Source organism: Gymnogyps californianus, unplaced genomic scaffold, assembly GCF_018139145.2.
Source record: "Gymnogyps californianus isolate 813 unplaced genomic scaffold, ASM1813914v2 HiC_scaffold_33, whole genome shotgun sequence".
Taxonomy (NCBI): Eukaryota; Metazoa; Chordata; class Aves; order Accipitriformes; family Cathartidae; genus Gymnogyps; species Gymnogyps californianus.
In genome coordinates, this window is record NW_026114213.1 from 162,232 (window position 1) to 184,550 (window position 22,319).

The window sequence follows — 22,319 nt, forward strand, 5'->3', positions numbered from 1 at the left end:
CAGGCTTGCATACCAGACATGAGCAAGTCTGCATACCAAGGACAAGTAGGCCTACATACCAAAGATTAGCAAGTAACAATACGTGCTAAAAGGGCAAGAAGTTCCTCAGTATCGGTATCGTACCCCCTGGCTCTGCTGACTGAATTACAAAATGAGCCAAACCCGGAGAAGTCCTTCGTAACTAGGGGAAAGGTAAAAGCAGCAGGGGGAAGCACGACCACCGACTCAGTTCAAGACCCAAGAAACTTACCCCCCCACACCCATAAGGAGCATGCGTGCTAATCTACATCACAAGCGGAGTTAATTTAAATACGACTGACCAGTAATGAATGAAATGTTTATCACTAGCCAATAAGTGTAAACTTAGGCGTGTTTTTACTAATTGTTACTAATTAGATAACTGGATATAAACCCTGTAATGTTTGTATGCGGCATGCACATTAGGTGGAGTGATCCCTCGTGCATCCAGCGCTGTAATAAAAGAATGCCTGCTTCTTAATGCTACATTGGTGTTAAGAGGTTTATTCCCGATTTCGGTGACAGTTTTTGGCACCCCAGATGGGACTCTGCTTCTGAACCTCGACAGATCCGCGGGATCACAGGACCTCCAGCCGGCACTGAGGGATTCTCGGGGAGAACCTCCGATCCCCGGACCGAAGAGCTCTGAGCAAGACCCCTGGGAAGATAAAGGCATTCTTTTCTTTAAAAGGGTGGAAAGGATGGTTGCCTGCCCATGAGACGTGGCGAAAGCTTCGCAGGGTTGGGCTATAAAGGTACCTAAGGGAAGGAGATTCTACTGGACGAAAGTCCATAGGACACCCGGGTTAGGTATAGGGGTTAGAGTCCCCGTTTGGTTAAAAGGGGTTAGAGTCCCCGTTTGGTTAAAAGGGGTTAGAGTCCCCTAAACAGATGCATGCAACGTTTTGGATTATTGGAATAATTATTTGCTTGATAATTGTTTTGTTTGCTTACTCGATCTATTGTTGTTTTAAGAAATCTTTGGCCGAAGGGGGGAAGGTTGGTGTTTCATTAAAGGTAACATAAGGGAAGGCTTGTTTGCACGATATTACGGGGATGCCTGGAGTGCCAGCCAAGGGGAGGTGTGTGAGTATAGATGTGGTGTGAGTGTGTGTGTACGTCTAAGTGTAAACTTAGGCGTGTTTTTACTAATTGTTACTAATTAGATAACTGGATATAAACCCTGTAATGTTTGTATGCGGCATGCACGTTAGGTGGAGTGATCCCCCGTGCATCCAGCGCTGTAATAAAAGAATGCCTGCTTCTTAATGCTACATTGGTGTTGAGGTTTATTCCCGATTTCGGTGACATATCTACAAACAATTGTTTTGCTAAACAAAACTGCAAAACCTATCAAGAACCATTTCTCTGAATAGTTCTCCAAATCAAATAGATCACCTTTCTGTAAAATGAATACTAAAAGAATGTTTTTTGTCAAGGAGGATAGTGTTTTGATAGGTGGTGTGGTCCAGTAACGAAGTCCTCATTGAGCACAGTTTGAAAGGTTCTGCTGACTTGGATTCTGAAAGCTGACTTGGATTCTGAAAGCTGAGATGAACTCAAAGTGTGTTTTGCTGAATTGAGACACCAATTTCTTTTTTAGAAAGAAGACTTTTATTTTCTATGATGTCCAGGGTTTACTAGCAGTCGTTCTGTAGTGAAATAATATGTAGTATCAGCAGAATTAGCTATAATCTGAGCTGTGTTCAAAAGCTGTGAAAATAATGCTATGGCTATAAGTGAGTTAATTAACTGTGCATAAACAACAGAGCAGCTACAGAGATAAATGCTATCTTCACATTAATATTAATTTAATATTTGTGATAAGTATACACTGAATGGCAAAAGAACTCATATACAATGACTGCTGCAATAAATTATTACACAAAAATTAAATATTATGTAATATTGCATTGTACTTTGCACTGTAAATTAGAACAAAAAAGCAAACAAATAACAAAACCTGAATGTGTAATTTAAGTATATTCATATTTAATTTTATATGTATTTTTACTGAAACATAAAATGATATAAAACAATTTCATTAAAAGTGTTTTTTATTAATCATAGTGTTTGCTCTTATTTGCAAGCAAGTTGTATATTTAAATCAATGTTCTGGAACAAATGCAGGAATATCTACACAACATAAAAATTCTAGGATTGTTCAGGGAAAGAGGGAAAAACTAAAAATTACCTTATTTGAAGGTCAGTGGAGAACTTTTGTCTGTCATCTGATATCTGATAACAGAAGCAAACACAAGTAAAGTAGTAAAGTGCTACACCTCCCCCAGGTCATGTAAAATAAGAATTGTAATTATGTTGACAATATGGCGTTGTACAAAATATAGGGAGCTGCTGGCCCAATTAAAAACAAATTACCCACACTTTTATCAGCATCTCTGTATAATGAAATCTAATCACCAGTGTCAAAGGGCACAAAATGGTCCATTTTTCTAAGTCCTGAATAAGATTCAGAAATCACCCATGATACAAGTTGGCAAAGGATGGACTAAGCCAGCTTCCCAATATATCAGCCATCAACTATAACAGCCTTCTGTTTGGTAATAATGCATCAGTGGAAGCTTTCACACCTTGAAGCTTTATTCATTTTTCTCTATTTTATAATTTATTATATTTAGCAAACACGTATTTTTATTTGCATTTTAAATATTTTTCTATTCAATTTAGTTTGTAAGTTTCTTACATCTTTATTCTAAAAAGTTTGACACTTGTCAGAAACAAAACCACTGTCAGGTGAGAGTAGAATCTGCTGTTATCCCTGACTCCAAATTATACCTATCTTCTGTAATTGGAGGACGGGACTACTAACAAAATTAGCCAGATGCCTGGAACTAACATTTTTTATTTCATGTTTTGGCTAAGATATGATGAGCACAGTAGTTCAGATACAGGGCAAATAACAAATATCCTCTTTTATAACAATATGTTTTGCAATTTTTTGCAGTGTCAGTTTCAATATGTTTAATTTATATAGCAATATTCTAATATTTTTTCAGTAGGTTGATGAGCTGAAACAGGCTTACATATTTGAGGGACCTGTGTCGCGGATGAGTGTTTTAGATCACTTAAAGAATTTGTAAAAGTGTGACTTAACAGAGTTCGATGGCAAGGTTCACTTGATTACTTACTACATGGGAGAAACATACAAAGGAAAATCAAGTTAGAATCGATTTAGAATGATTTGCACAGGGATCGGAGATGCAAAAAGGTAAGGGAGACCCTCCCGTTGAGTCACAAGGTTCAGAATGGACCCCCTTGCTTTCTAAACTCCTGATGGAGCTTAGATGTGGCTAGATCCAAACTTAGTCTCAGACCTGGTCAACGGTTTATGGCTAAGAGATTCAAAGGGTAAGGAAAACCTCCCATTGAGTCACGAGGTTCAGAATGGACCCCCTTGCTTTCTAAACTCCTTCTCAGAGAGGAGTCTAGGTGCGGCTGGATCCGATCTTAGTCCCAGACTTGGTCAATGGTTTATGGCTAAGGGAATTATATGTGCACAATCAATCCTTTATATCACTTAGTTAGGATTTCAAAGTTTAGCATGCTATCCGTCCAGGCGTCCGGTGTTAGTTCGCTCTGAAGTTCGAGCCCTCGGTTTCCCGAAACAGACTCTCAGGCATCGAGTCTTATAAAAATAAATAATTTAATAGAGTGGTACAGCAGCAGGGTCAGCTCGAGCTGGGTGCCCCCAAAGGGAGGGGGGAGGAGGAGGAGAGGAAAGAAGGAAGGAAAAAGGAAGGACGGAACAACCGAAGAACCCGAACAAAGAAATCCCTCGGCAATTATACCCTTACAGACTATTCACCTGCCCCTCATGCGTTCTTCACACTCTCTTCGCCCGCCTTCCACACGCCCTTTGGTCCAATAGTGATTCTGGCCTGACACCTTCTGACTCCTTATTGGATTCCTTCACTGTCTCCAGACAGGCCGTTCGTTATCTTGTCGAGTTGCAGGTGCTGTTGACAGTTGTAGCCTTGAAGCCTCCTTATCTTCTGATTTACACTGGCTCTGGAGGCCCCTGTTTTGACTAAGTAGGTACACGTTCAGTAAATCTAAGTGAAAGTTTACAGCTTGCGGCCTAAGGCTTCAGCAAATCTAGCTGCTCATGCTAAGTAAGTAAAGCTAAGCAAACAGCATACTAAATCCCACAACATTATAACTTTAAGTGATTCATTCTATTTAAAACTTACTTATTTAAGCTAAATGACTAATATCTCTTAACATTGAGAGGCATCCCTGCTCAAGGGGAGAGTTGCCTGGTGTGCAGTCCAGTTGTCGTCCAGGGAGAACTCAAATTGGGCTCATCCAACGATCTGTCATTGGTAAAAGATCTCGTTGCTGGAGATCACCACCATGCAGCCACGCTGCCTAGCAGGGAGAGCTCAAAGAAGGCTCACTTAGGCTGTCATATTTATGGGATAAAGTGGTTGGCTCGTAGTCAAATTGCATACAATGGGAGAGGTATGCATGAAACTCCTTGCATACAATGGGAGAGGTATGCATGAAACTCCTTGTACCCACAACTTTCACTGTGTCGCTCTGCTCCTTTGTGGGTTTCCTAGAGGAGTTCTTGGCCTGGCTACGGCTCAGGCCTTTACCTCCTTTGGAGCCTGTACCAAACTGCTGCTGGTTTGGTTAAGAGGGTCGAATGCATCCGTCACAGGCACTCTCACACCCAGAGTTGGCTCTTAGAGACCCACTCAACCCTTGCTCCCAGGCCACTTCACCTATTCACCAGCTAGTCCAGCTTGATCTTCATTAGCATTCACACTCACTCACACACCTCCACTTGCTCCAGTTGCTAGCACCACAGACACACGGGCCTCTGACTCATGGTCTGACTCCAACTGGTGGTATTCAGACCTCTATACACACACATGCACACAGAACAGAGAGCCCCCCCCCCGGAAAGTGTTAGAAAGGAATTTGGAAAGAATTTAATAAGATAGGACAGACTGCACTGATCAGGCACAGGGCATAGCCAGACAAGTGTACTGATGAGCATACTATTTACATGTGACCGTCCCTTTTTATCCCCTTACCCCTCTATTTTCCCACTTGTGTTCCTCCCAAATCACCTAAACCCCTCCCTTTTCCCACCTTTGGTTCCTCCCCTAAACATCCCATAATAAGTCCTATGCAATCCTGTAGGGCGCGAGAAGACTTTGTCATGGTAACCCAGGATAATTCGCTTCCCCCCATCTGCACAAACCCTTGCACAGGCACCAATGTGACAGCCAGCTGCGGATCTCGGAATTCGGACAACAGGACCTGCGCTACATCAGCGAGTTCGCTAATGAGCAAAACAAGACATTGCATATGTATGATATGTTAATCAGCGCAAGTTTTTTTATCCACCCCTGCGGTTCTTTCCCTTGAGCCTCACCCCCGAGCAGGGCTCGGCTGCGTCGGGTTTCCCCAGTTTTGCTAGCATCGGTGCCCGGGGCTCCCACTGTGGTAACGCTACGCTTTCAATAAAGCCAAAGCTTTCACTTGCTGAGCGTCTCGTCCCTGAAGGATCCGCATCTGCTTTTCATGCGTAACAAATCCAAACTGCTTTTCCCCTGCATCCCATAATGTGTCTCACTCCTAGGCAACAACCACCTTAGTCTGAAGGGTGATATGGAGAGCTGTTCCCAGATGACTCATCTTGATGGGTTTCGTGCCTGGACAATGGGGCTGATGGCTCTCCTGGGACAGCCCTGGAAGGGGCCCTGACAAGGTGTTCCTTCCTCGTTCCTCGGGAATCCTTGATTCGGGTTCCTGCCTTCCATTGTGTGCCCCTGTGCTCTTCTGGGCTTGTGCAGATGGGCCTTTGATGGGTTGATGGCCCCTGTGATGGGCCTGGGAGTAGCCTGGCAGATTATTATTTTGGCTCCCTCTCCTGCCATTGTCTCTCTGTGCTCCTTTGTGTGTGTGCAGAAGAGCTTTTATCACATAACCTAGCACACAGAAATAGATATGGCAAGTCCTTGACTCAAATAGATTACAGGCTAAATTCCTAACAATAAAATCCACTCTATCAGGGGATTCTGAGAAAAACTAGGGTCTCCTGACTCCAGTGAAATATCATGCAGTTTTGCAGCTGATCTAGAAAAGAACCATATTTTTAAAGTTTAACTGTGCTGAAGCCAAGGACAATGAAGCTGTAGCATAGTTAAAGCAACATGGTCAGATACATTTTGGCCAGGTTTTAGATCTCAACACTGATTCTTGCTTTCGTGGCATCACTGTGTTGTAACCATAGTAACACATTGAATTTTCTGGTGCAGATAAGATTTACATTAGATATAGCATGGAAAAAGATGGCAACAACAAAGCTAGAGGATGCCGATTAGAAGTTAGATATTTGGTGCCATAAATTTAGCAGTACATTTTTATATATGTTTTACTTTCAGGAGTTAGAAGTTCCCTGACTTTCCCCATCCACTTTCATTCTTCATTCTAAAAATAAAAATTCCACCTCACATTTTCCATCCAAGTATGCAGGGCAGGAACCACTCTGAACTTGGCAATCCTGCCCAGGGTGTGTAGGAATGGAAGCCACTCAGCACTGCAAGATGTCCTCTTTTGAGGACACCCTTTTGAGTGTTTTCTGCTTTTGTATTTGGATTCAGCAAAGCAATTTAGCAACATATATGTTCTCAGAGGAGTTAAGTACATACTTAAGTGCTTTGCTGTGTGACAACCTGGCAGCATTCCTAGCTCCTGTGGTTGATTCAAGAAGGGCACCAGTATTCGGTGACAACAGCAAAGCCAATGGGATGGAAAAGTGGCACATTACCAGGATTAGTTTTGGTGCTATCCTGGTAGTTGAGTTCACGAGGAAGCACAGTAAATTATTACAGCCTCTGTAGAAATATTAACTTCCATGGAAGTATTTTACAGATCTGGGGAGAACTTTGGCACTGTAACTCTGAAAGGTTTCAGGCCATTTTTGTACTCTGCTGATCCCAGACTGTTATAAGGCCTTGTTCCAGTATAATTCAGTAACACTGGGGACTTGTCAGAATTATAACAGCCTCACAGGGCTACTGTATAGGCAGCAGTGCTCAATATTATCTCTTTCAGTGTCTTTCAGTCCTCTATATATCTCTTCTACCACCATCTCCGGCCCCAAAATGACTCTTCTGTTTAGGCTTGTAAAGATGCACTCCTACAGAGACAGAGGTAAGACCTTTCTTAATGCCCTCATTGAGAAAATCTTCCTTCAGCTGTAACTGGGGATTTTATTAGATCTGATAAATAAGACAGGAGAACTAGTGAAAACCAACATGGAGAAGGCTGAGGTACTCAACAATTCTTTGGCCTCAGTTTTCAATGGTAATCACTCTTCCCACATCTCTCAAGTCCCTGAATCTCAAGGCAGGGACTGGGGGAATGAAGTCCCTCCCATCACAAGAGAAGATCAGGTTCAAGACCACCTGAGGAACCTGAACATGTCACTGAAATTCGGGAATCAAACTCTTTAACACAGACCATCTTAAAGAGCAGGCATTACTTTATTCGGCGCCGGGTGCATGGGGATCGCTCCGCCTAACATGCACACCGCATATTGTATCAGCCGCCCTTTATATGGTTCTTCAATGTACATATGTATTACATTTCCCGGAATGATCGTACATATTCACTACATTTCCCAGAACTAATTATAAATATCTGCACAGTCTTTACGCATGTGTCCTGGGTCTCTTAGGGGCATCCACAGAGGTCTTGGGGGGTCTCTAGTGGTCCCTGGTGGTTTCTCAAGTGATGAACTCTTGAGTCTTTCTCCTTATATGGCTATGAGTTGGCTCATCGTGCAGTTTGTTTTGTAATTCAGTCAGCAGAGCCAGGGGGTACAACACCGACATTGAGGAACATCTTGCCCTTTTAGCACGTATTGTTTCGGTATGCAGACTTGCTAATCTTTGGTGTGTAGGCCTGCTTGTCCTTGGTAAGCAGTTTGTCACAGCTTCTGCCTTTCTTTGTCTGTTCTCACCGGTTTCTGATATTCTTCAAGATGCAGGTGTAGAAATGGCATAACTTCTGCATACTTGTGATGCCTGTAAATGTGGAATTTTCCACTTACTAGAATTGTTGTGGCTGGACCAAATTGGATTTTTACTGTTTTGGGGAAGTCAGGAAGGCTCTAAGACAAGAGTCTCCTAAAGAATGTCACTAGGACAGTTCGACCTTAGAGAAAACAGTTACGCAGAACCATAAAAGATAAAGACATTTTAAAACAAGCGCCTCAACCAAAACAGACTACCCTTGAAGGACATGATATACATGATCTCAGAACTGAGTATGCGCAAAAACAGAGGTCAGCCAGCGGACGCAGTGAGGAAGAGTATATCCTTCATCCAGAGACCCCTGACGACCACCCGGAGCCATAAACAGACATGCGCAAGAGACATTTGCATATGATAATGAGTTCCCGGAAATCTGGTGAATATGTATAATGAGTTCCCGGAAATCTGATGAATATGTATGTATAAGCTTGTATATAAACTATGCAATTAACCTGACCGGACACACACAATAGGAGGAGATATCCCCTGTGTGTCCAGCGCTGCAATAAAGAATACCTACTTAATAGTCCCTAGACTATTGAGTCTTTGATTTCAGCCTTTCACGGCAACACTTGGTTAATCTATATCTAAAATTCTTTTGCAACTATTTACAACCCATTTACAACAAACATACACAAGTCCATGGACCTGACGAGATGCATCCCAGGGTCCTGAGGGAATTGGTTGATGTAGTTGCTAAGTCGCTGTCCTTCATATTTGAAAAGTCATGGCAGTCAGGCACCTGGGTTGGGGCAATCCCCAGTATCAGTACAGAATGGGGATGTACTGATTCAGAGCAGCCCTGCAGAGAAGGACTTGGGGATATACTGGTGGATGAAAAATGGGACATGAGCTAGCAATGTGCGCTTGCAGCCCAGAAAGCCAATTGTATCTTGGGCTACATAAAAAGAAGCGTGGCCAGCAGTTCGAGGGAGATGATTGTCCCCGTCTACTCTGCTCTTGGGAAACCCCACCTGGAGTACTGCATCCAGCTCTGGGGTCCCCAGTACAAGAAAGACATGGACCTGTTGGAGCGGGTCCAGAGGAGGGCCACAAAAATGATCAGAGGGCTGAAACACCTCTCCTATGAGGAAAGGCTGAGAGAGTTGGGGTTGTTCAGCCTGGAGAAGAGAAGGCTCCGGGGAGACCTTATTGTGGCCTTTCAATACTTAAAGGGGCTTATAAGAAAGATGGAGAGAGACTTTTTACTAAGGCCTGTAGTGACAGGAAGAGGGGCAACAGTTTTAAACTGAAAGAGGGTAGATTTAGATTGGACATAAGGAAGAAACTTTTTACGATGAGGGTGGTGAGACAGTGAAACAGGTTGCCCAGAGAAGTTGTGGATGCCCCATCATTGGAAGTGTTCAAAGTCAGGTTGCACGGGGCTTTGAGCAGCCTGATCTAGTGAAAGATGTCCCTGCCCATGGCAGGGGGTTGGACTAGATGATCTTTAAAGGTCCCTTCCAACCCAAACCATTCTATGATTCTATGCTTTCTCCTCGGAGCATAGACTTCTGTGGTTTTGATGCATTTCTGTGTGTCATATGCTCAGACAAATGTTTTGTTATTAAAATACCATTTCCTATTTACACTGGAAATCTAAAATATTATCATCTGAATTCTTTGTTTCCCCCAGATTTAAGTGTATTCCTGTCAATATTTGCATTAAATTGCATAAATAGATTCACCAGGCAATTTGCAATTTGCAAAGGGTTTTTTTTGTCAGATTTGGTAATAACAGATCTGTGTGTGCTTAGCTTTATGTACTGCTGTGCTAACACGGAAAACAGTAGGACTGCTCACAGACATCTTGTATAGGGGTGGGAAGTAGAGAAATATTTTCTACAGTTTCCCTGAGATTATACAGAGGGTTAACAAAGAGTCCAACTGACACTGGAATTTTAACTGTGTGTAGTGTTTCTTTTAGTACTTATACCAATAGTTTCCCATGCGGTAGTACTTCTCTGTACTTCATCACTTATAATCACCTATTTAATTAGACCAACCTTCTAAACAGATTTCCATCCAAATAATAACTTCCCCTGTTTGTACTTTCAAGCAAGGGATCAGAGGAAAGCTGTGTTCTTAGTCCCTCCATCTGTTCAAGTGACCACCATGAAATGGTCCTAAGGATTTAGTTAGAAGAATGGACAAAGGCATGAAGAATACATGTCAATCCCAGCTCATGAGGATGGGTGTAAAAAAGATGTATTGCAAATGTGATATTGCAAACAAATATTAAGTAGGTTACCAAAACCACTGGGTATGCTGTTGCTGTGCCAGATCAGGGGTGTGAAACAGAGGGCTTGGATAATTCGCAATGAAAGCAGAGCTATCCTCTTCATGTGGGAGAGCTAAAGTGGTGGTGAGATTTTTTTCTTTAAAAGCAAAACTTTAGGAAATGTTTACAGAGGAAAATGTGCTCACATTGCTTTCAAAGAGACTTTCTTCTTTCAGATCATTTTCCCTTTTGAATTGTTTGACTTCATTGTAGTTCAAACTTGTGTGATGTTTTAGAAATATATGGTATCATGGAGATGTAGGTCCTTTCTATTTTTAACCAAAATGATGCATACAAAGGGAAAAAGTATTGAATCCTAAAGATTCTATGTTCAGTTTTAGAGAGTTCAAATTTCAAATATCAGACTGAACTCACATGGCTGGGAGTTAGAGATGATAGTCTTCATTTCTAGTATTGATACTTGTATAGTTTCTTCCATTCAGTCGTCTCAAAATTAGGCAAACGAGCCTTACCACAACTCTAATTTTCTAATAATAATAATAATGGCCAATAATGTATTTGGTTTACGTGGTGTCGTGGTTTAACCCTGGCCGGCAACTAAGCACCACACAGCTGCTCGCTCACTCCACTCACAATGGATGGGGAGAGAATCAGAAGGGTAAGAGTGACAAAACTTGTGGGTTGAGATAAAGACAGTTTAATAGGTAAAACAAAAGCTGCGCACGCAAGCAAAGCAAAACAAGGAATTCGTTCATAACTTCCCATTGGCAGGCAGGTGTTCAGCCATCTCCAGGAAAGCAGGGCTCCATCACGTGTAATGGTTACTTGGGAAGACAAATGCCATAACTCCAAATGCCACCCCCCTTCCTCCTTCTTCCCCCAGGTTTTATTGCTGAGCGTGACGTCATATGGTATGGAATATCCCTTTGGTTAGTTGGGTCAGCTGTCCTGGCTGTGTCCCCTCCCAACATCTTGTGCACCCCCAGCCTGCTCTCTGGTGGGGCGATGTGAGAAGCAGAAAAGGCCTTGACTCTGTGTAAGCACTGCTCAGCAATAACTAAAACATCCCTGTGTTATCAACACTGTTTTCAGCACAGATCCAAACCATAGCCCCATACTAGCTACTATGAAGAAAATTAACTCTATCCCAGACAAAACCAGCACATGCAGCAAGGTTTCATTAGTGGGAGGGGCTGCAGGAGTGGTCTCTGTGAGAAGAGACCAAAGGCTGCCCCCATGACAGACAGAGCCAGTTAGAGATGGCTTCAAAACAGACCCACTGCTGACCAAAGCTGAGCGAATCAATGATGCTGGTGGTGCCTATGTGATAAGAAAATGCTGTGCAGCAACTGTGAGAGAGAGGAGTGATAAAAAATGTGAAAGAAACAAACAATCCTGCAGATACCAAGGTCAGTGAAAAAGGAGGGGGAGGAAGTGCTCCAGACACCAGAGCAGAGGGGAATCTCTGCAGCCTGTGAAGAATACCATGGTGAAGCAGGTTTTCCCCCTGCAGCCCATGGAGAAGACCATGGTGGAGCAAATATCCACACTGCAGCCCATGGAGGATCCCACGTTGGAGCAGGTGGATATGACCTGAAGGAAGCTGCAGCCTGTGGAGAGCCCATGCAGGAGCAGACTTCTGGCAGGAACTGTGGCCCGTTGAGAGGAGCCCATGCAGGAGCAGGTTTTCTTGCAGGAACTGTGGCATGCTGGGGATCCATGCTGGAGCAGTCCATTCCTGAAGGACTGTACCCTGTGGAATGGACTCATGCTGGAGCAGTTCTTGAAGAACTGCAGTCCATGGGAAGGACCCACATTGGAGCAGTTCGTGAAAGACTGTATCCTGTGGGGAGGATCCCACACTGGAGCACGGGAAAAGTGTGAGGAAGGAGCAGCAGAGACAAAGTGTTATGAACTGACTGCACCCCCCATTCCCCATCCCCCTGTGCCACTCGGTGGGGGAGGAGTTAGAAGAGTTGGGAATGAATGAGTGAAGTTGAGCCTGGGAAGAAGGGTGGGGGGTGGGGGGAAGGTGTTTAGATTTTGTCTTTGTTTCTCACTATCCTACTCTATTTTTAATTGGTAATAAATTAAAATAATCTTCCCCAAGTCGAGTCTGTTTTGCCCATTGTCCTGGTTTTGGCTGGGATAGAGTTAATTTTCTTCTTAGTAGCTGGTATAGTGCTGTGTTTTGGATTTAGTGTGAGAATGATGTTGATAACACTCTGATGTTTTAGTTGTTGCTAAGTAGCGCTTATCTTAAGCCAAGGACTTTTCAGTCTCCCATGCTCTGCCAGCAAGCAGGTGTACAAGAAGCTGGGAGGGAGCATAGCCAGGACAGCTGACCCGAACTAGCCAAAGGGGTATTCCATACCATGGAATGTCATGCCCAGTATATAAACAGGGGGAGTTGGCCGGGAGGGGCAGATCGCTGCTGGGCATCGGTCGGCGGGTGGTGAGCAATTGCATTGTGCATCACTTGTATCTTCTTGGGTGTTATTTCTCTCTTTTTTTTTGTTATATTGCTTTTCATTACAATTATTATTATTATTATAATATTATTGCTATTCTTAGTTAGTATTATATTTTATTTTACTTTAGTTATTAAACTGCTCTTATCTCAACCCATGAGTTTTACTTTTTTTTCCCCGATCCTCCTCCCCACCCCACTGGGAGGGGGAGGGGGAAGCGGCTGCGTGGTGCTTAGCTGCTGGCTGGGGTTAAACCACGACACCCATTAAGGTAATTGGCAAGTGGTCTCCCTGTCTTTATCTTGACCCACGAGCCTTTTCATCTTATTTTCTTCCCCTGTCCTGTTGAGGAGGGGAGTGAGAGAGCGGCTTGGTGGGCATCTGGCAGCCAGCCAAGGTTAACTCACCACAGTGAAGATGATGACTATAGTAATACTGTTACTGTAATGTTAATTACTAATCCTAATACTACTAGAAATACTATACTAATACTAAAATAATAATATGATAACTAACAATCTTCAAAGCTCCATTGTACAGATAGAGAAGCTGAGGCACAGAGCAGTCATTGTTTTGGTGACTGTTCTATGCTAAGACCTCAAAAGCTATCAGCTGAATACATTTTTTAGTAAAGCATCAATAGATGGAACAATAAGGGATTGCTACAAACAACTATTTTTTGGCATGACTGCACCATATACAGAATTCTTATCTCACCTACTATGGCTATTCACAGACATGTGTGAAATCAGAATTTGTCCTTGTAAGTCAAAATGTCTGTGATGTGGGAGATATAGATACAATGAGTAGCTAAAGGATGGAAGTGAAATGCAAGAATACAGTCTTGTATAGTGTCTAGCCAGCTTATTTATTTTATATATTGGTTTCTTAGAATCTGAATTCTATTAGCTAAACCAATCCAAAAGAGTGATTTTGATTTGCCTGGAGGAGCGCAGAAATATTTTAAAATAGACAAAAGGGTGAATTTCTCATGCACATTTATGAGGCAACAAAATGCAAACCAAACCAATGACAAACACAGATTAGGGTAAAAGAAAAGTAAGGGACTGAGGACTGCATGTTAATAGCCAAGCTTTTGCTTCTCTGTCTGCTTTGGATGATTGCAAACATAGGGGCCCTAGGCTGAAGCCATGCTGGCTCAGTGTTCCATAGACTTTTGTATTCATTCTTCATTTTGTTCTCATACATCATTTTCATTCTTTGTCCTTACTTAGACCACAGTGGATGTACATTGAGATTGTGTCGTGGTTTAACCCCAGTCAGCAACTCAGCACCACGCAGCCGTTTCCCCCTCCCCCTCCCAGTGGGGTGAGGAGGAGGAAAGCAAAGGAAAAAAAGTAAAACTCGTGGTTGAGATAAGAACAGTTTAATAACTAAAGTAAAATATAATACTAACAATAGTAATAATGAAATATAATAATAATAGTAATGAAAAGGAATGCAACAAAAAAAAAGGGGGGGGGGGAGAAAAAAACCAGTGATGCACAATGCAATTGCTCACCACCCGCTGACCGATGCCCAGTTAGTTCCCGATCCGCGATCCGCGCCTCCTGGCCAACTCCCCCCTGTTTATATACTGGGCATGACGTTCCATGGTATGGAATACCCCTTTGGCTAGTTCAGGTCAGCTGCCCTGGCTATGCTCCCTCCCAGCTTCTTGCACACCTGCTTGCTGGCAGAGCATGGGAAACTGAAAAGTCCTTGGCTTAAGATAAGCGCTACTTAGCAACAACTAAAACCTCAGAGTGTTATCAACATCATTCTCACACCAAATCCAAAACACAGCACTGTACCAGCTACTAAGAAGAGAGTTAACCCTGTCCCAGCCGAAACCAGGACAGATTGCAATAGTAATATTGACAGTGGAGAAGATCAGAAACCAATTTTCTGTTTCACAGAAGAAATTGCACACCAAAACAATGAAAACACAGTTATGAATGTTTGGTTAATTGCAGTAGATTTAGGACCAATTTGCCTTGCATCACTGATCTACACTGGAAGCCCAGTACAGAATCTGTACCAAAATCATCTGATGTGTCTTTCTGCAGGGATCCTTAGTGTCCACTTTGGCCATATCTACTCTGACTGTAAGGAGTTCCTCACAGTTCCTGGAAACATGAAAATATTTCTACACATCACAGTGTAAGATAGACGCTGTTCCCCACTCCAGGAGGGGGACCATTTTATTTTCTTCTGTGTCCTAAGTTCTTGGAAATTCTCTGAGAGCTATGGTGTCCTGCAGCAGACAATGTCTAGCAGCAATCCTATGGCTCAGCCTGTTAGGTATTAGCTTCTTTCTAACCAAGGGGTAAATCATAGGTGTCCCTTTTGTCAGAAAGCTAAAGTTTCATTTTCATTTGTCTTTTCTTGTCTGTGTAAGTGACAAAAGGCTCATTACTGTACATTCTTCTACCTTATTGGGAGGCATCTTCTGTAACTGGAAAGCTACACTTCATACTTCTTAGGCAAAGAACTGAATCAAGTAAAAATGCTCCCCTCCCACTGAGATTCTTATAGCCTTTCCTAGGTTTAGCAAGCCATTTTTTAATTTCTTGTTTCTTCATATGAACCAACCAGTAGCAGACTGAGAAGCTTAACACTGTCTAAAGAAATAAAAGCATAGAATCACAGAATGATTTAGATTGAAAGGGACCTGTAGAGGCCACCTGGTCCAACCCCTGATGAAAGAAGGGCTAATTTACACATATATCTGTATTAAATCAGAGAGTTAGTCTAAATAATTTTGGTAATTTCTTCAGTTTGTTCTATAAGAACAATGTGGTGGGTTAACCTTGACTGGCCGCCAGGTGCCCACCAAGCCACTCTCTCACTCCCCTCCTCAGCAGGACACGGGAAGAAAAATAAGATGAAAAAGCTCACGGGTTGAGATAAAGGCAGTTTAATGAAGAAAAGCAAAGGCCGCACATGGAAGCGAAGCGAAGCAAAGCAAAAAGATTTATTTTCTACTTCTCATCAGCAGAAGATGTCCAGCCAGTTCCTGGGAAGTAGGGCCTCAGTACACGTAGCAGTTGCTTTGGAAGACAAACACCTTAATAACGAATGCCCCCCTCCCTCCTCCTTTCTCTTAGCTTTTATTGCTGAGCATGTCATGCGGTATGGAATATCTCTTTGGTCAGTCTGGGTCAGCTGTCCCAGCTATGTTCCCTCCCAACCTCTTGCCCGCCCCCAGCCTACTGGCCTTTGGGGTGGGGGTTGTTGCGAATCCTGATTTAGTATCCTGCTGACTACACCAATTTGTCTCGAATGGGTGATTTAGATCGCTTAAAGAACCACTGTCAAAGGTATTAGCAAAAGTGGTTTTAATATGATGTTGTAAAAGTGTGACTTAACAAAGATCGATGGCAAGGTTCACTCTATTACTGTACGGCACAATCATTTGAACAATGATTCGAAACTACCAAGGCACAAATCAAAGTTACCAAGACAAAATCGAAGTTACCAAGGCACAAATCAAAGTTACCATACTACAAGGTTATGCGCGATATCGGTCGCTTACCAAAGATCTGCCGTTGGTAAGAGGTCTCTGCCTCGAGGAGCAACCTTGAGAGGCATCCGAGCTCAAGGGGAGATCACCGCCATGCAGCCATCCTGCCTAGCAGGGAGAGCTCAAAGAAGGCTCACTTAGGCTGTCATATTTATGGAATAAAGTGGTTGGCTCGTAGTCAAATTACATGCAATGGAAAAGGTATGCATGAGACTCCTTGTACCCACAACTTTCTTTGTTCCTTGATAAATGAGTCTTGGAAAAGCCACCCGCTATTCATGTGTTAATCGCATGATCAGTGTTCCAAGCTCATATGCATCGATGCTCACTGTGTCACTCTGCTCCTTTGTGGGTTTTCAGAGAACAGATTGGAACTAGAGGAGTTCTTGGCCTGGTTACGGCTCAGGCCTTTACCTCCTTTGGAGCCTGTACCAAACTACTGCTAGTTTGGTTAAGAGGGTCGAGTGCATCCGTCACAGGGCATTGGAGAGAGCCTTGATGCTATGCGAGCACTGCTCAGCAGTAGCCAAAAGATTGGTGTGTTATCAACATCTTTTTAGCTACAACTACAAAGCACAGCACTATGAGGGCTGCTATGGGGAAAGTTAACTCCATCTCAGCCAGACCCAGTACAAACAGTAATGCTGGGATAAATCAAAGGTCCATTTAGTCCAATTTTCCTGTCTCATTGTGACAAAAAAGTGGATGCCTAGGAAACAGTGTAAGAATTGACATATAATAATGCTTCCCTAGGTACACTCCAGACAAGGAAAAGTTTATGGTTCAGGGACTTCCTGAGGTAGCTGTGGTTTCTATGCATTTAGTAACCCTCAATATCTTTCTCTTCCATGAACTTGTGCAGTCTCCACTCCTGTAACCTCTTATCATCTACAGCATCTTGTGGCAAGGAGTTCTGCAGCTTCATTATGTACTCAGCAGAGAACCACCTCCAGTTGCTTGTTTTGACCCTGCCATCTGCTATTTTCCCCCTTCTTTGTTCTCCATTGAAAATAAACTCATTAGCTTATGAGGAAAAAACCTATAATTTTCAAATTCAAGTAGGCCCTTTTCATTACTTCTATTCAACAGCCCCTGATCTTAAGCACTTTGGGGACATCTCTGAGTGACAGTGATGTTGAAGGGCTGCAGGCAGAGGGATATAAACAGTAGGAATTGTACATTGATGGTAGGAAAGACACTGAGATTTGCTCACTTAGGCCGGTGTCCTCCTAAACACAATGGACAGGATTTTCCAGCTCTAGCCATTTCATTCAGATTGCAGGATATGATGCAGCTGTGGTCAGGAAGCTCCTCTGACCACATTCACCTCTCTGCTAAATCAGGACTGGATCCATCCCTGTTGTGGAATTTTTAACAGTCATGAGCATTCTCATCACTCCTGAAAATAAAAAGGTTCTCTTTTCAATTCCCACCTTGAAAGTAGAGTCTATGCTTCTAGGATCAATGTTTTAATGGCATGTTATTATCATGTGTCATGGTTTAACCCCAGCCAGCAACTAAGCATCACGCAGCCACTCGCTCACTCCCCCACCCAGTGGGATGGGGGAGACAATCGGGAAAAAAAAAGTAGAACTCGTGGGTTGAGATAAAGACAGATTAATAGGACAGAAAAGGAAGGGAAAATAACAACAACAACAACAACAACAACAACAACAACAATAATAGAATATACCAAACAAGTGATGCACAATACAGTTGCTCACCACCCGCTGACCGATGCCCAGCCAATCCCTGAGCCGTGGTGCCCCCCGGCCAACTCCCCCCAGTTTATATACTGGGCATGACGTCATACAGCATGGAAAACCCCTTTGGCTCATTTGGGTCAGCTGTCCTTGCTGTGTCCCCTCCCAGCTTCTTGTGCACTCCCAGCCTCCGCTGGCAGGGCAGTATGAAAAGCTGAAAAGTCCTTGACTTAGTATAAACCCTGCTTAGCAACAACTAAAACATCAGTGTGTTATCAACATTATTCTCATCCTAAATCCAAAACACAGCACTATACCAGCTACTAGGAAGAAAATTAACTCTATCCCAGCCGAAACCAGGACATCATGTTACTGCAACACAAGTTCAAAATTGGGAGGGAGTGGAGAATGCCAAAAAACTTCTTTAGCCTGAAATCTTCCAAATCTTATTAGAATATCTTTTCCTCTTTTTATCTCCTGCCAAAATTTTCACATTAGTTGGATTCTTCTTCATATGGTATGACGGCATTTTGTGTAACCTTGGACTGCAGAACTCCTTTTAAGCTAGGACCCCACTATTAGTTGTTAACACAATGCAGGAAGTTTATTGCACTATTACATTGAATGGGTTCTAAACTAGATGTGCAGATGGCAACTCATTTATTTACAGCTTAATCAAACCTAGACAGATTCCAAATCAGCCTGAACAAAGTATGATTTTGGCCTGATTCTATCAGAAACAGACAATTCAACATTAGCCAGTTACTCAGATGACATGGCTGTGACCTCTTGGTCAGTGAGGGAACAAAGCTTTGCATACTGAATGTAGAAGGCTAAAAGGATATGCAGTAAACAGGTGGGACTGGGAAATTGCACATGCTGCTCAGCAATATCCTTTCTGTTGAATTGCCAGTATATCTGTGAATCTTTGACAGTTTTCTTCTGCAAGTTGCTGGATGATCCAACATTTAGATAATGAATTGTATCCTCTCTTCTCTACCCCGAAATTGCCCAAATTCCCCAAAATTCTCAAAATGACCTGGAATAGTCTTGCATCTTTGCACTCACCCTTTTAAAATCAAAACAAAACAGCTTTGATAGACTGTCAAACCTTTCTGACTGGAGATGATACAGTTAAATTCATAAATTAGGTGCTATATATGTGATACTGTAGTTTAAAAATATGAAACATGGAAACAAGCTTTAAAAGTAAAATCAGTGCCTTTTACAGAATCAATGCCTTTTATACCGACTATTTTGGTGTTACCAGGCTTGGTGGCAAAATCTGACCTTTTTGGTTATTGCATTACTATATTACTGACATCCTCTTAAGACTGAGAGTACTGGAATGTATGCACGTGCACACACACACACACACAAGCACAGAACAAGTCATAACATCAGATTAAATTTTTAGAAAATTGCATTCACAAAGAATCTCAGCCCACGTGGCAGGTGAGCTTAATCTCCCACATCAAAAAGTAACTGTGCTCAGTATCCTTAAGACAAATGTCCTTTCTTCAAAATTTTTTGGTGGTTGTACTGACAAACTGTCACACCCTGTTATCAAACTCAGTACAAAATAAAAGGAAAAATATACAGGAAAAAGGACAGCAATAGCATCATCAACAATATCATAACAAGATCCAGTTACTGTTCTCCTTCTCTCTACTCAAACCCAACAGATTATCTACAACCTTTTAAGGTACTTTAGATGTGTAAAGTAATAGAAGCTACAGGGATATTTTTTTCTCAAGCATCTGTAGTGGGTTGAACTTGTCTGGCTGCTAGGCACCCACCAAACTGCTCTCTCACTCCTCCTCCTCAGCAGGACAGAGGGAGAAAATAAGATGAAAAAGCCTGTGGGTTGAGATAAAGACAGGGAGATCACTTACCAATTACCATTATGGGCAAAACAGACTCGACATAGAGAAAATTAAATTTATTGCCAAATGAAAATAGAGTAGGATAGTGAGAACCAAAATCAAAATTCAAAACGCCTTCCCCCTACCCCCCACCCTTCTTCCCGAGCTCAACTTCATTCCTTCATTATAAAGTCACTTATAAAGCCACTTTGTGTGCTATGTGTATTTTCTTGCTTGGAAGATTGTCACAGATCTTAATGGAGAGGAGCTCATTGGATATTCCTTGTCTCCACAGTGCTCTGATAAAGTGGTGTACTGGTTTTGGCTGGGACAGAGTTAATTTTCTTCATACTAGCTTGTATGGTGCTGTTTTGGATTTGTGATTGTTGTGGTTTAACCCCAGCTGGCAACTAAGCACCACACAGCCGCTCGCTCACTCCCCGCCAGCAGGATAGGGGAGAGAGTCAGAAGAGTAAAAGTGAGAAAGAAACTCGTGGGTTGAGATAAAGACAGTTTAAGAGGGAAAGCAAAAGCCGCACACGCAAGCAAAGCAAACCAAGGAATTCATTCACTACTTCCCATCGGCAGGCAGGTGTTCAGCCATCTCCAGGTAAGCAGGGCTCCATCACGCGTAACGGTGACTTGGGAAGACAAATGCCATCACTCTGAATGTCCACCCACAAATTGGTGTGTTTTCAACACTGTTTTCATCACTGTGCTGGTTTTGGCTGGGATAAAGTTAATTTTCTTCATAGTAGCTAGTATGGGGCTATGGTTTGGATTTGTGCTGAAAACAGTGTTGATGATAACACAGGGATGTTTTAGTTACTGCTGAGCAGTGCTTACACAGAGTCAAGGCCTTTTCTGCTTCTCACACCACCCCACCAGCGAGGAGGCTGGGGTTGCACAAGAAGTTGGGAGGGGACACAGCTGGGACAGCTGACCCCAACTGACCAAAGGGATATTCCCTACCATATGATGTCATGCTGAGCAATAAAAAGCTGGGGGAAAGGAGGAGGAAGGGGAGGACGTTCGGAGTGATGGCATTTGTCTTCCCAAGTCACCGTTACGCGTGATGGAGCCCTGCTTTCCTGGAGATGGCTGAACACCTGCCTGCCAGTGGGAAGTAGTGAATGAATTCCTTGTTTTGCTTTGCTTGTGTGCGCAGCTTTTGCTTTCCCTATTAAACTGCCTTTATCTCAGCCCATGAGTTTTCTCACTTTTACTCTTCCGATTCTCTCCCCTATCCTGCTGGCAGGGAGTGAGCGATCGGCTGTGTGGTGCTTAGTTGCTGGCTGGGGTTAAACCACGACAGTCCTTTTTGGCACCCAAAGTGGGGCTCGAAGGGTTCGAGATAATGACAGATTTGACTGGAATGTGCTAGATATAGAATTTATAGCTGTTATTGTTGTTTAGCTATTAATTGGCAGGCTTCTGTGCTTGCCATGAGGCTTGCTTGCCTTACTGTATATGAGAGTCTAGTGCTCGTTAGTGGCTGCTCTTTGCTTTCGCTGCTTGCTGTGCTGCTGTACTGCTTATCATCTCACTCTGCTGTGCCTGGGAACCTTTTGAGAACAGCAATGGCCATGCGCCTGGGCTGGCAGATGGCCAGGGCATCGCTGCTGTTTCTGTGCTGCTGTACTGGACAGGCTGGAACTCCAGTGTAAACTCGAGTTGAAGGGACTGTGACCTGTGGATGAGTCCACACGGGAGCAGGACTCTCCGAAGCATCTGTGGCCATGTATAAGCCCATGCCAAAGCAGGTACATCTCGAAGCATCTGTGGCCGTGGTTATGTCTGTGCTGCAGCAGGTATACCTCTGAAGGGATTGTGGTCCAAGGATAGGTCCCCGCTGGAGAAGGTACACCTCGAAGCATCTGTGGCTGTGGATAAGTCCATGCTGCAGCAGGTACACCTCGAAGCATCGGTGGCTGTGCATGAGGTCATGCTGGAGCACCTCAAAGCGTGTGGCCATGGATAAGCCCATGACAGAGCAGGTACACCCCTGCAGGGACTGCAGCCATGGGTAAGGCCATGTTGGACCAGGTTCACTCCTGAAGGGCTGTGGCTGTGGGTAAGGCCACGCTGGAGCAGGTATATCTCTGAAGGCATTGCAGCCCATGGGTAAGGCCACGCTGGAACAGGTGCACTTCAAAGCGACTGTGGCTGTGGACAAAGCGACTATGGCGCAGCAGGTATACCCCTGAAAAGACTGTAGCTCATAGATAAGGCTCCACTTGGAGCAGGTACATCCCTAAGGGACTGCAGTCTGTGGATAAGTCCAAGCCGGAGCAGGGGCAAGGGGAGGAGTTCATTGCAATGTTAAACCCAATGGTCTGGTCCAAAGGGACCGGGGTGGAGATTGTAATGGAAATACCTTTAAATTGCTGTAACCCATGATTTGAGTTGCATGTTATGG